Genomic DNA, 13,702 nt, shown 5'->3' on the forward strand with positions numbered 1-13,702 from the left:
AAACTGTGTCCTCTGATTTTCTTTTTCATAGTACTGCTCCTCAATAAATAATTATATTCAAAGTTCAAATCACAAATAAGTACATGTCACATTAAACAAACCAATTTATAGTGTTTTATGGAAGCATGACCGCACAAGACTGATAGATTCTGCTAATATCGAATATCCGTCGTCTCGTCCCACCACGAGCAAGTGCGGACATGCAACGGTTTTTCATGTCCGCACTTGCTTTGATATGTTTGATAAGACAATGCACAGACATGTTTGTGCTACATGTATTTTCATGCATTCTTACGTGTGACTCTTTTAATGACACATTTTACCTTTTCGTTTGCAAGTTTGGTATGTAATTTTTTTTTATCAAAAAAGTGTTTTTTTTTTAATTATTTTACTTCTTAATTAGGTACTCATTGGAAGCATAGATATTTTGAAGTAACAAACAAATAGCAGTAGTAAGGGGGTCTATTTTTGCTATCGCCGACCACCAATTTTTTTTTATTAAACTATCAACCCCTAGAAAGTTCAAATCGACCCCAGGGGGTCGATATCGACCACTTTGGGAACTCTTGTGCTAAACGAATAGTTTTAAGATCATGAAATTTATGTCAGTAAGTAAGTTTGCCCCATCACCAGATCTCAAACAAAGTGAGCAATTACACTTAGTTCTGATGTGGCACCTGATTAAGTGTTTTTAAGCACCCTTAATTAAAAAAAGACTACACTTTATATGGAAGAATGGTGTTACAACCCTTCAACACAGTCTTGGATGCTAATCTAATCCATACCAAAATGTACTGAAGGTGTTCTGATGGCTTGTGGTGATCTACTAACACAATCTTCCATTGCACTAAAACCCCTTAGTCACTAAGATAGATTTATCGACTTTTTTTTTTTTTTGAAGTAATTGACAAACTTCAAGCAAAGAGTGTGATATGTTAAGAGAAACTTGCTAATGACAGCCTGAAATCAATCTACACTCAAGTCGTTGCAGGAAACTAGGAGCTGTATACAAGTAATGAAGCCATTATTATTATTCAAAAAGACACTTTGAAGTTGTAAATAAGCCTATTGATATGATAGATGCATTTGTTCTAGCCAAAAGTTATGTGACTAGCTCCACTGTGGTATGTTTTGAATGTTTCTTTCCAACATTGAAAAGTAAAGAACCGTAAGTCTTGGAGGACCAAATCAACTTATGTTAAAATCATGGGGAAAAGTACTGAGCCCTGTTAGTCCCATTATTGAAAAAAATAGCAGAATTAACTAACAATGGGTGAATTTGAAAATTTTAGATTTATGTTAATCATTAGGAAAGATAAAAATGATGAAGAGAAGAAAACATATAAATCAATTTAAAATACATAATTACAAAATTTTACTTTGTCCATTCAAACAAACTCTTTTCATTACATATATTAAAGCAACTGCTAAATAGATTGGGATTTCTCAAATCTATTCCAAATATAAGTATATTTTAGCCCTGAGCTTCATTTATGCTCATTAGAGAACGTTATTTATTTAGAAATTACAGTCTTTTAAACTTGAATGAAAGTTCTATTGGAATGTAAAGTATCCTGGGAATAAAAATGTTTTCTAAAGTAAACTTTACAGTTATTACAGTCACCTTATGTAATGGAGAATATGTGACACCCCATGTAGTGGCAAGGTTGGCACCAGACCACAGAGTGGGTGTTGTGTAATGCAGGACTGACCGGGATCAGATTTGTGAGAAGTCATTCACAGAGACACAGACACAAACAGGTGCTATTTCCAAAACAAGAGTGGGTTTATGTACAGGTGCAACAAAACAACAAAAATAATATCCCAATCAAAAATAGTGTGCAATATATACAGTGAAGTTTCCAGTCCCCAAAAATAAAAAATAAACACAAATAATGTATATACACAAAAATGGTAGTCTTCCTAAATAAAGAAAAGTAGTTCAGGAAGAAACTGCACACAAAGTCCAACGAATGACAAAAATATTTACAAGGAAAAAGAAAAACAGTACTTATACAAGAACAAAAACAAAATGCACCAAAACCCAAAATCTATATAAATATAAATACCTCCACCAAAATAATGCTACACTAGGAGAGATCTATAATATATACAATAAATTTACAAAATAATGTACAAGCCATTATTTGGTATACTACTTGAAAGAGCTACCGTATACCAACCACGCAAACGACACCACCAAGTCTAAAGACAACCCTCAAGAGACAGGAAGTGTCAATAGTCAGGGCACACACCTTTGACCAATCCCGCGACACGTTGCTGCCTTTCACCAATCGCGACAGACGCAGGTGCTTTCTGCACAGGTGCTCCTCTCACCCTTGGCAAGGCATGTAATAAATAGGGCTACCTGCCTCGCATGCGCGCGATCGAGCACGAGCGTGAACTGGAGCGAATCCTGACATGCACTACAAAAGTAAGTACTGTACTTCTTTTCTTTGGGAATTCCCTCCTTACACTAATACATGCATAAATGCTCTTAACTAAAATGCTTCGCGCCTTTCTTTGCCAACAGCAAGACTAAAGAGACTAATGCCTTTATGACCGGATACGCACAGCGTCTTCAGCAGGCCTGACCTGGAGGTGAACCCAACCCGTCACCAACGTCCCGCTGCGTGAACCTGCCAAAACAAAGTTAAAATGACTGCGAAAGCGCACCCGCTCATGGCAGCCACGCGTGCCCAGCGTTCATTTGACGCATTCTCTGAGCAGATACTCAGAAATTAACACCACGCGTGCGCGAGTTGCACTACCAGCAAAAAGTCAGGGGGCGCAGTGTGATAAAAGTCAGAATGTGACATCAGAGTCTTTGTTTACCGTCTGCATGTGACAGAAAATCTCTTTTAGGATACTACGGGATTTTTGTGCACGCTTCGATGTTTGATGAATGGTTTGATTTAGTGAAGCAAAATGCCGACATACAGATGCATTCGTGGTGCTTTTATATTCAAGCGTTGCATATTCCCGATCATAACGACACAATACATTTTAAAAGTCTCACATGCTATCTTCTGTGTCGTCTTTTTTTTTCAGGGGCTTCCTCCTGACCTGACAGCAGCGGCAAACAGCAATAGATTACCACACAGAACTCATTACATGTATGATATTCCAACTCTCTGCACATTTAGAATCCTTAGATTTATACTTGATGAAATGCATTAAAGTATGTATATTACATTTTACAGATAAATTGTTAATTTTGTTTAAATAATGAATACTGTTAATAATTACACACATGGAGATGACACTGTGGCAGTGGGGTAGCGCTGCGGTTTTGTAGGGAGTCATGTCTCTGGTGTTCCCTGCCTGGAGTTTACATGTTTTCCTGCTTGGTTTCCACAGTGTGCTCTGGTTTCCTTCCAAAGATATGCAGATTTAGGGATTTGGTGACGTTAAAATGATGCTAGAGTATGTGAGTGCTTGTATTCACCTTGCAATGCGCTGATGCCTCATTCAGGAATTGTTACTGCCACGTGCCCAGTGCTGGCTGGAATGGGCACATCCCAGGATTGATGGATTTAATCATTAAACATCCATCCTTTTCAGAGATATTGCAGCAAGGTGTCCTCGGTATTTAATGGATGTTGCAGGCAATTCACAATACAGTGAAGCGGAACCTGTTCTCACTAGAACGATATCTAGCACTGCCACCTGGTGGAATCTTCCAGATTTACGTAAGGTACACGCACAAGTATAAACAGTAAAACGCTTGCCTAGCAGTTGCGTCCGCTGGAGCATGCGTTGTGTTGTGTGAAGTATAAACCTGGCCTTAAACAGGTAAGTGCTGTTACGTCCATCCATCCATTATCCAACCTGCTATATCCTAACTACTGGGTCACAGGGGTCTGCTGGAGCCATTCCCAGCCAACACAGGGCGCAAGGCAGGAAACAAACCCTGAGCAGGGTGCCAGCCCACCGCAGTGCTTTAATGTTTATTTTGAAAAATTGACTTTACACTATTCATAGGACTTTTCCTTTAAAGTAGTAATGCCTGGTAGGCGGATTACTACAGAATATTAATCATTAATTTGAATCTGTTACAAAGTAATTTGGGCTTCACATTTTAGAGTCGTATTAATGAGGGCTCCAGTTTTTAATTTCAGTAAAGCACCATAGATGGTGGCACAGACTATTAATGGCACTCAACTTTCTCATATCCAGGAACTGGAGTATATAACACACAATGGTTAAAAAGGCAAAATATGTTATTAAAGACTATCTTTCACTGCCCCTCCTCTATTCTGGTAAACCGTACTAAATGTTTAACCTGCGCACCACTTCATTCAGGCTATTCAACAACTGCTCATACTTAAAACTGCATAATTGTTTTTTAATATTTAAGGGATACTGTATATACATTTTAAGTTGCATGAATACTGTATTGCTTATATTTTTGTGTGTTTCTTTTTCTGAGCAAATGACTAAGAATTTCATTGTACTAGTGAAAATACACATTACAATAAACTTCACAGTAAAGCAATTCTCATCTGGTGGTAAAATATTTTACTTTGTATATAAAAGTTGGAAACAGAACCTAGATAAATATTTTAAGAAATGAAAAATTTAGGTAAAATAACTGCTAATTTCTTTTTAGGTTATATCAGAACTACCCAATGCTGCACAAGTATAATTTGCAAATCTAATATTTCTGTTAGATATGCCTACATAAAATGGTCATGTCCTAAAAAAAGTGTTTGAACAGCATGCTCTGTCTCTAAAGGTTCATCTTCAGCTGTGCTCGAATGACTTCAGTTTTCTTTGGATATCTCCAATTTAACCAAAATGTGCCCTGTGTCGCCTACTGTATATCTGAAAATAATCACAAAATGTTTAAATGCTATCTTCCAAGATATTGTTATTTCAGGACAGTTTGTTTTTTTCTTATATTTTGTCAATGAAAGCATTCAGCATTTTCATTCAAGTGGATGAATGTACAGGAAACAGACAAAGCTCTAATGATCTTTTCTGTTTTGTGCATTAACTTTAAACAAGATATTCTTAGTTTAAATATCGTGACTCCTACAGATTTTTAGAAATTCAGAATCAGACATTTTAGGGCAAGTGAAGGATATATTTGTAATGGAAAATGCTCATCGTCTTGTTTCAGTCTCTTGCGGTGATACCAGTAAGTGCCCACAAGGCTTGACGGTAAATGTTCTGCATTAGAGGATAATACTTGAAATAAAAAAATTTGTAAAACTAGAGGATAAAGAGCTTCAGAAATTTTGTTATTAATAAAACATTTAAATGCAAAACACCTGATATTGTATACTGCCAAATTTAGAACTTACATGAATATGCTGCTAGAATGTCAGTCTCTCCATGACCACTATGACCAGAGCTCTTCTGGGTAACACCAGCTGAGCTCTCTCTTTCTCAGCACCACACCACACTGCTCTGGTTTACAGTTGCAAAGCCAACTGACTGCTCCAAGTGTATTGCTGTGGACTCTCAAAACGAGTAATCTCAGTTTGCAGATTGCACTGTGGTAACTGCCATTAGCTATTCTTAGTTCTGTAACTTTTGAATTACAGTGGCCCTCAGAAGAACTCTCTTATCAACTTCAGCTAAATAGGAGTCTCTCGTCCTTGGTTGAACAGATTCTGGTTTTTGAAAACGACAAGAGAAGCACTCCTGGGTGATATCAGCTGAGCTCTATATCTCACTCAATCCTGACACTCCTGTGCAGCACCACACCACATAGAAGATCAAATTTTTCAGATGTTTTGGATGGATTTTGGACCACACAGAGAACCATGTCTTTCTTGTCAAGCAACACTTAATGTCATAACAAGAATTGTTTCTGTATTTATGAAAACAAGATTTGTGACCAAACTTTTATCAATCTAAACAAAATCACAAAACAGGCCTGGACTCTAACTTTATTCTCCCTACCTTCTGTTTTCTCTCACTCTTACTCCATCTCGGTCTTTAGCCATTCTGCCAATGAAGACTTTGCTCTCACTGGCCTCCCATAATACAGGTTCAATTGATCAGGGGCCTTTAAATGATACCTAGGGGTTACAGCTGGGAGAATTCCTGCAACTGCTTGTAAGTTCAGGAAAATCTTTTTAAAATGTGGTGGTTGTTCCATCAGAATAGGCTAGGCATCTCTATATACCTGAGAACCAGTTCCTGTTTAAAAGGCCTGTTGTCCTCAGTAGCAGAAAATCCCTGCTGCCTCCTCTTGTAAAGCAGCAACAGAAAAAGGCAAAATGGGCACATGTCTCAAAAATACCAGGACAGCCAGACCAGAGATTTCATTGATTAGCTACAGAAACAGGCCTCACCCCAGGCAGCCTGACATCAAACTCAAAAAGTAGTCTTCAAGGCCTCCTCAAGCTCAAAAGTTCAAAAAATCTCAAAAATATACAAAAATACTCTTCAATAGAGAAGGAAAACTATAAAACCTCAAGCTTAGGAGGACAAGATAAACAATTAATCTTTATAATGGAAGAAGCAGGAAAAAAAAACAAAAAAATGCATAAATAAGGCAAAATTGGTATGCCAAAACAGTCAACCAAAGGAAAAAAGTTCTGTCTGTAATCCAGTAAACAGAAACCAAAAAACAAGCAAAAACCATAATAAACTAGATAATCATATTCAAAAGTCACTGAAAATGTACCTCCAAACCTCTTAATGAATCCCGAGGGACCTACAACTCAACCTGAATTATGGAGGAGGGTGTAATAGTGGCTCAGCCCCTTAAGGGTCCACACACAGAACATAAGGAATGTTTTTAAACCAACAAAAACAACACAGTAAATAATTACTAAATAACATTTAAATAAAATGATCCTGTATTTAAAAATATAGAAATAGCAATAAACATAAGATAGGAAAATAAACATAAGCCTGGCTGCAACATAACACCGCCTATCTGCTAAGAGCTATTTTTTGCCTTTCTGCTAGTCAGTCCCATTGACCTATTCCTGAGGTCAGTGGCCTATGATAAGTTGAGTCCAGGAATGGTTTAAAGCTTTAATTTATTAATTGATTTTTATGCGTGGCCTGATGGCTTAACTTGCATTGGTGAGAATGAATACGCACTCATGCTTGATGCAGTAATTAAGCAGCAGCATGGTAATTATGGAATGTCAGCTGGATTCAAGAAGAATAAAAGGAAAGCGTTCGAAATGCAGAGTGGAAAAGTGAGCACTAATCATTTGGAGAGATGTTTGTGGTGGAGAGCAAAAGGGAGGAAAGTGTGGTCAGCATTGGCTCTGTTGGTTTCAAAAAGAGAGAGCTTTTGCAGAGGTTCTGTGCTGTGGTTGTTATTGAGTATGGTTCTGACTCAGGAGAACAGTTGAGAGATTACAGGAACTTATGAAAGATGGGATGATCCACAGTGTAACAGCATCCTTTATTGAAGGCAATGTGCCATGTTGAGCTTTTGTTACCAATCAAGGTGGCAGTTTGGGTGTGCAGAGCACGAACTGAGGTGGCAGCCTGGGATGTGGTGGGTTACTTACCCGGGATTCCTGATGGAATACCACTCGATGAACTCTGTGTGGATTTTTAAATAATTTATTTAATTAATTCTAGGAACATACACAACCAAAGACAATATTTATATGAACTAGTTTTTACATAAGTATTTATTCTTTATACCACTGTGGCAGTTTGTCACTGTAATCTTTTATATTTTTTAAACCTTTGCTACACTTTTAAAAAGAAAGCTTTGTGAGACTTTGTCTGTCTCACTTACCCTGGCCCATCTTCGTTCATGACTACATGATGTCTAAACATTAGGTCACCATGCCCATTTACCTGCCCATGTTGTTATAATCTCAGGTACCCTAGTAACAAGCAGAATGTTCACACAGATACAAGGATAGTCCTTTTTTAGAAGTAATGACCCATGTCAGGTGTAATTCAAAGGCCTTTTCAAGCCTGAACAGTCCTCTGCCAGGCAGGAACTATGTTACTGTAGTAACTGTATGATTTAGCATTTTATTACTAGACAGATTGTGTTTTCCACAGCTAATTTATTCATTAATTCATTTTCTAAACCTACTGATCGTAGGGTCATAGAGGGCCAGAATGTATTCTGCAATAATTATGAGGCACAAGGTAAGAACCCGGGACAAGAAGCTAGTTCATCACAGGGTACGTTTATGCCCTGACCCACACACATACAAGACCACTTTGAATTAACATATCAATCTAACCTTTAAGATGGGAGAGAAATTACATAAACTAGAGAAACCATATTCAAATGGGAGAAATGTGCAAACAAGAAGTGCCTGGCCATGTCTCAGAATGAATGTAGTTTTAAAATAATTTTCTTAAACACAGAGAAAGGCAATATATGAGAAGAGAATGTTTAAACAACCATGACTGCATCATTTAGCAGGCTGTTAAATTCATAAAATCCAAAAATAAGGAAAATACCTTAAAATATCAATTGCATTAAAATAAAACCTTAAAAACTATACTTTGAAAGTGCATATATGCGGTTTGCAGCTTAAAATATAAATTAATATACTGTCTGCCATTCTGAATATAGTTTCATATCAAGAGTGTCACCCCATAAATATAAGAAGAATCAGACCCTGTCAACTGAATGGCCTTTGGCACAGATCAGGTTAAACAATAAATCTGAAATATTAAACATGTCATTTCATCTAATTGAATTTTCCTCTACTTTACCAGCTTGCCATGTCTAATACTGTGAAATGGCTGTAATCATTCTTTAATGCCAACTCACAGATCCTATTGAAAATCATAGCACATAAGAAGATTACAACAGGGACATTTTTATTACAACTGTAAAAGTGTTAAGTGTTCATACCTTCAGTTTAGGTCTGCTATAAACAGGTACTTTTTAAATAACCCCTAAAAAGAAGTACAGTACTTTATTTAATATTATAAAATGTCAATATAATCACTTTTTTAATAATACTAATTTGCAAATTCAACAATTTTGCATTGACATGTCTGAATTACTCAAAGAAACCTGTTGATAATCAACTCTCCTAAAGTTTGATTACTTATTTTATTTTATACAGATCCAGTTCTAAAATAGGACTACTATGCTGATTGATAAAGATTCTTACAATAAGAACTGTAACCGATACAAGATATTTCTGAGCGTGTGACCTGTCATTTCAACTTAAAGAGTATACTAAGGTGACAGGTTCCATGGATGAGAAGAGGATGCAATGGGTATAAGAGATATCACTTGTCAGAATGCAGACCCGGCATTATCCATATTAAAAAAAAATAATTCCTCATAGGTAACTGGAGAGGTTACTGATTATATGGCTGCCACGAAGCAGGATACTCTACTTTTTTTAAAGGGTATACTGGTTACTCCAAGGGTACCAAAATAAGAGAGAGAGTCCTGTGGGGGAAATGGCAAAATTCTGGGAATATTCTTCCAAAATATTACAGGTTTGCAAAGGCTTTGCACATGTGAACCATGTCATAATTATTACCTTTCTAAACCTTCTCCGTTTTACTCTAATGTACAGACTCCGGTTCCTGTGATAATACAGGTTCAGTAATGGATTCATGAATGTTGTGAAATCACTGTAATATTAATTTTGCCATTCAAAAACTTAACACTTGAGGAGACTCCGGTTTATAACAGGGTATAGTGTACTGTATTAGTGTCAATAATTACCTTTGTTTTATTGTGGTAGAGTCTTAGGGTAACACTCTTCTCCTTTATACTCTTTTTTATGTACGAGGGGAGATCGAAAAGTTTCCGCACTTTTATATTTTCGTTGGAAACAGTGAAGGCAGTAGGAGTAGTAATTGGGCATTAAAAAGTTGGTTTGATGCTAGGAAAATTGCATTGTAAATGAAGATGACTATGTAGAAAAGTGATGTGATAAATAGACTTAAAAAAAGTGTGGAAACATTTTGATTGTCCTTTGTAGATCTTAGCCCAATGCCCCAATCTAATATTTATACTTTTTGACCCCTTTCTTTTAAATTTGTAACCTTGGATAATTAGAGTTCTATGATAGACAGGAGAGAAAGTTCTACATGTATTTATTATATATTATAGATAATATTCCCAAACTATAAGCACAAATGTGTTGATTAAGATAATACAACCTCATAATTGTCTACCATGTGGCTCTCTGTGTTAATGTCTTGATTTGTCTCTTGTCATGAACTTGGGTGTTCTTAAGTAAAACTTCCTAATAAATGGTAACAAGTAATTCCACAGGTGAAAGGTCCATCAATCTTTGGCTTGGAGCAAAAAAATGGGCAAACAAAGAATCTCTATAAATATAAATATTTAACTTCCAAAAATGACCCTTGAGAAGCACAAAAAAAAGCCCAGAAGGAGTTGCCTGAAAATGTTTTTTGGGACTTCCATGCTACTGGATTGCCAAAGAAAAGTAGAAAAAGAGGAAGAGGTTAAAATCTAAAAAGTCTATAATAATCAATATTCCATAATTTCACAAACTCACTGACATCAGTAAATACAATGTACCAGAAGGGACTGCTTGTTTTTTCAACCTTTATAGATTTGATGGAAGTCCCTTGACAAATGGGAAGTGGTAACCACCCTCAAAATATTTGGAACATAACTGAACAAGCAGAGACACATAGAGTAGAAATTAAATAATATACAAAAAAATTATATATATATATATATATATATATATATATATATATATATATATATATATATATATATAATAAAAACACAATACAATGCAAATAATTAACAAAAGTAACAATATTAGCATAGACAAATTAATCTAAAATGAAGAGTCATAAAATAGGGATCTGAACCCTAGAATGGAAAACAGCAGAGAGAGAGAGAGAGAGAGATTAAGCCATTGTATCAGCTTTAATTTAAAGTAATCCTGCATCTTCTTGACACACCTTCTCTAATTAGTGTAGGGTGCATACATCAATTAAACAGCTAGGGCAGATTCAATCTACTTAGTCCAGGCCATGCTTGTTTACTTCAACATTTTCTTTAAGTTTCAAAGTATGCACAAATGAAGTTTCAGGCAAACAAAAAAGAAAGGATATACAGGTAATTAAGCTGTAAACTGCTTTGTCAAACCTGCCTTCCAGTTCAGGCTTTCTTCCCGGGTTAAAGGATTATAAAATCTCTTAAAGCAATGCTTCTGATGTGTCCATACAGCCTTGCACTCACTCTGGTCAATCCACCTCCCTCAAACCTCAATCAAAGATGGCGCACTTCTTATCAAAATCAATTTAAGGGTGAGGCAGTCCTGAAACTCTGGCAGATTACTTTCAGAAAGATGTTTTAATATTAAATATTTATCTACATTATCACCTTAAACTATTTAACTTTTTAGACTTGTTCTTATGAAGCTATCTGTAAAATGTAGAAAACGTATAGAAATATTAGAATGAATAAATGACTAAAGTTCATTTGTTTAGTTCAATTAAAGTCCATTCAATTCATTTTTTCATATTAACCATTCTGTACCCTGGAAGCTATACAATATTAGAAATAAAGCATGGAAACAGAACATTAGTTATTATAAGAGAAAGAATAATTGTTTAATTCTAGTAAATATTATTCTAAGGCCTTTCTTCATACAGCACTACTAATGTACTGTACAATAAAAACTAACAAAATGGGCTCACCATCGGAAAACGTCAAAAAGGTGGTAATATTTTTCAACAAAGTATAACTAATGCATTTAGCCAAATACATAGCATTGAAGCACAAAGATACACTTGGGAGTGGAACGTGCAGTCATGCTTTATATAAAACTACTGGAGCTCCTTGACACAATTCTCTTATAACCTGTGACTCAAAATGGTAGCTATTGAGTAGTATTATGGAAAAAAATTCTATCCATTTCATTCATCCATTTTCTGCAGTTGGGTTGGCAAATGGCCTTCTAATACATACTAAGAAAATTACATAATTAGGGATGAAGAAGTAAAATAGAGGCAGCAACTAACACATTATAGAAATAAAAGCACTAAAACTTAAAACATTTAAGCATTTTGCATTTAAATGAAGATTCACTCCTTTTATCAATCTATCACTTCACATTTCTTGTCTGTGATAACCTATTTTTGTGTGATAAATGTACAATAAAAATATGTAGCCTTAGGTTTACAGTGGATGTCACTGGTTTTATTTTATTAGTGATAAGTTTGTTTTTGGCTACTGTGTATTGGAATGAGCTCAATTTTTGTTTGGGTGTTGAGTTGACATTTGTAATTTTGTGTCAAGATTAGTGAATGTGTCTATCTATCAATCAATTTTCTTAATCCATTTTTAAGGCCATTGAAGATAAAACAAGTAAACTTCTTGAATTTTTAAACTGCTTTTGAGTAGATATCAAACATAATTGGGAATAACTAAAGCATAAAACAAACATCGCTTTTCTTGATGAGCAAAGTGTCTTCCAATAGTGTATACTGAGAACACTAAGGGTTTCACTGCTATATCACAAGAAGAAAATTCATTGTCAAATGTGGTGATCATCCAAGATATTATGTACAGAGTGCCAGAAAGATCTTGGGTCCATTATTATTTGCAATCTACATGCACCAATTAGGCCTGATCATTTTGAAATATAATTACCACGGCTATGCAGATGATACAAGTGCAGTCTGCAGCTCCACTTGTGGTCTGTTTGAAGAATACAGCGTCTGTGGTTAAAAGAATTGCTCTCTTCTCTATCTCTAGACCACAGACAGTTTATTAAAAAAGAGTTCAGAATGAGCAAACAACCAGTCTGCGGTGTAAAGGTTCTGAGAGGTAAAGTGGGTGCTGAGTAGACAGCTCAGCTAACATCACCGCTCTGCTCGCAGTATCTGCCCAGCCGAGTCTAGAAGGCCCCTATTAGCTCAGACTGAGAAGGGTCTGTTTCTAAAGGCTGTTGTAACCCGGATGTTGTGGGTCTGCAGCTAGCCACTAGCGCTTACCACAGTACAAATCTGTGGCCTGAAATGGCTCAGGGTGTGAGTCCATGGCAATACACATGTTCAAAAGGTTTACTGTACTTAATTTTGCTAAAACAAAATTCTCTAAACTATTCTTAAAATATTCTAAAGTGCAAAAAGCAGAAGTGAGAAATTTCATTGCATTATATCCTGGATGGATAGCAGCTCCTTTTACTAGAAGTATAGGCACCCAATGAACCTTGTGGGTCAGACAGCTTATTCAAACTTGTCTTGTGGTTGAGTTAATCCATTCTTGATCTGGCGTGGCCTTTGGATGACGTTGATGGAAGGAGAGAGATCTAGAGCTTCTGGCAAGCCTCATATTTTATTACAGTCTTGAGCTTCCTTACTGTACCCCTTGCACCACTAGGCCATCGTACTTTAGGGGCCAGCTCTTACAGACCCCAACCTATGGCTAATACCTTTATTCAAATGACCCCAAAATCTTTTAGCTGTTTCTCACCTGCTATGTAGTAAGCAGAGCAAGTAAGAACATTTTTATCACACGTTAACTCAAAAGTTATGGTGAAAATTTTTTTAAGTACAAAAAAATACCATTAAAACAGCCCACTTTAATAAGAAAGCAGATATGCCAAACAATTGTTTAAAGCCTGAAAGTCCATCCTCATTACAACTTACATGTGAAACTGACTTCACATATGGTGGCACCTCTCAAAATGAAGAGAAGTAAAAATCAGAGCAGCATAATTTAATTATACCACCAACTCTTTTAAACAAGTGTATTAGAAATTAAAGTGTATCCATAAAAAAAACA

Source organism: Polypterus senegalus, chromosome 6 (assembly GCF_016835505.1).
Source record: "Polypterus senegalus isolate Bchr_013 chromosome 6, ASM1683550v1, whole genome shotgun sequence".
Taxonomy (NCBI): domain Eukaryota; kingdom Metazoa; phylum Chordata; class Cladistia; order Polypteriformes; family Polypteridae; genus Polypterus; species Polypterus senegalus.